The sequence below is a fragment of the Monopterus albus genome, unplaced genomic scaffold, assembly GCF_001952655.1.
Source record: "Monopterus albus unplaced genomic scaffold, M_albus_1.0 scaffold132.1, whole genome shotgun sequence".
Taxonomy (NCBI): Eukaryota; Metazoa; Chordata; class Actinopteri; order Synbranchiformes; family Synbranchidae; genus Monopterus; species Monopterus albus.
This window is the reverse complement of record NW_018128012.1, coordinates 38,500-40,937: the sequence shown is the minus strand read 5'-3', so window position 1 is coordinate 40,937 and position 2,438 is coordinate 38,500.

Here is a 2,438-nt window from a genome sequence, read left to right as displayed (position 1 = left end):
CACTGGTGCATTTTACCCTTCATCTATTCTATTAACTGCTCAGAAAGGTGTCAGAGTCATATAAGCTGTAGACTATAATGGTAATAAAACTAATGTACAGCATTGGAATTACTTATGATACTTATACATACAAGCCATAAAAAAGTCAATGCTTTTAAAAGTGTTCACACTCTTAATAAAACAGTTTTTAATATGTGGTGCAGTGATTCCCAAGCAGGATTGGTTGGTGGTTGTGATGATTATTTATATTTATTTCATTCTCTTGAGTAAGATCTAACCAGAAAATACAGGAAACATGTACAGTATTTACAGTGGGTTCTTTGCACAGCTTGAATTCTTTGGGGGAGACCATCATGAGGTCTTGAAACCATGACAGAGCTTCCACCATGCTTCGCTGAAAGCTGCTACACTCGTTCTTCCACCTCTCTCCAACTCTTCTTGTCACAGTGTTGACAATTGGACCTGAACATTTCGATTCATCACTCCATAATGCTCTTTCCCACTGATCTTCTGAGCTTTTCTCAGCCTTTCTCACTGTCCCCCTTTTGAAAAAGCGGTTCCTTGCCTGCTGTCCTTCCATTCCTGATCAGGCTTCAGTGTGGAAGGATCAACCTGGCATCCAGGTGAAGCTGCCAGGTGCTAAGCCAGGTCTTGGCAGAATTTCCTCTGGAGACTGAGAAGCATCTCATCAGATTCTCTTCCACTCCTGTTTTTGTCCTCGACTGCTCCAGATTCTTCAAATTTCTTTAAAACAGCTTTGTTTGCAGGCTTCTTCTGGCATTTTGGTGTTTTTTTTTATACATATATATTTCCTATTTTTTCTAGTTGTGTTCTGATAACTTTTTCTGATTTGGGGCTGTAAAACAACAAATCTCTTAGTGGCCTAAGACTCATGCACAGCACTGTATATGCTGCAGTTTAGCTGGATTAGCTAAAAGTACTGTATAGATGGTTGAAGAAGTAATAGATAAATGGTTGAACTGGATCACTAAAAGTGGGAGCAGTGCAATTACAAACCTGACCAAATAACCTACTACCTATCACTGCAATTATAGCCACCCTTATGTAATGAATAACATTAAATAACACACAATTAAAATCAACTGAAATACGCAACATGATCAGTGGTGTCGACGAAGGGATCCCTGAGCTGTGATGGAGCTGCGGTACATCAGACATAATAAAATATAAAAACCTTTCAGTGCCAACATGTCTGTTAATTACTGACTATATGTAGGTGAAACAAAGCTCCAAGCCATAAAATCAGTAACGACACATGCTCCAGAAAAACAGTAGGAAGTTGAATCATTTAAATCATGGTGGTTTATAAAATGACTTTTCTTAACTTACTCTGTGGTTAAAAACAAAACAGCCTTGACAGGCACTAATGCATTCCACAAAAAACTAGACAGACAATTACACATGAAATGAGAGGTTTTCAAAAATAAAACAAAGCAAAATGTCACAAAGTAAAAATAAAAATTGAAGCGTGTAAACAAAAGCTGCAATTAAAATTGGTGCGAGCTCTCGGAAACCCATTCTCCTCTAAGGTGCCTGAGAGAAATTGCAATCTCCCAACTCAAAAGCTTCTTAAAGTCTCTCTAGATTTAGAGATGTTTCTCTAAGCAGGGGCGTTTTTGGCTGAGCAGACATGCTTTTACAGCAACATCCAAACAGAATACTGTAACAAGAATGGGCGCAGCCGACCAGGTATGGAAATATTACTGAGAATGACCTCAAAAGAGACAGAGGTCGTCTGACTCCCACGGTGGACAAACTGTGAGGAGAGGGGAACGAAGGAAACATATTAACTGACATGGGATGTCCGTTTCTTGAGCCTTCATGTGAAGTGTCCAATCACCAGCTGATTTCCGACAAAGGGGCAAGTCAATCAGTAAGGATGCACTTGTTTCCTTAGTTATACCTCCTCCAGGAAGCCTCCTTGGTCCTCAGAGCAGCAGTATGAGCTTTGAGATGTCCTTCATCATGGCGGACCAGAACGACTTCCGGGTCAAGTGAGGATCGACTGAGGAATAATAAAATAAGGGAAATTCACCTACAACCGGAAGCAGCTCGGCACAGCCCGGCTCGGCAGGGCTGCCCCATGCTGATGGAAGGGTGCAGCACCGTACTCACAGCTGACCTCATGTCAGAAGTGACATTATTGTGATGAATGTGACTCTAGTTTGACATGTTATAGATAAGCAAACAGAAAAAAGCATCAGCAGCGACAATAAACCTCTACGAAATGACAGAAAGGTGTTTTAGCTGGTGGCAGAATAAAAGCAATTACCCCCCTGTGTGGTGATGATGGCTGTTTCATGTAGCAACATAATTGGAGGTAAGGCTGTGTTAGTCAAGCATGCAGCTTATGACCTGGTATGCTGATTCATTTGCACTGATCTGTGTAACATTAGCCAATAGAAATTCATGACAGC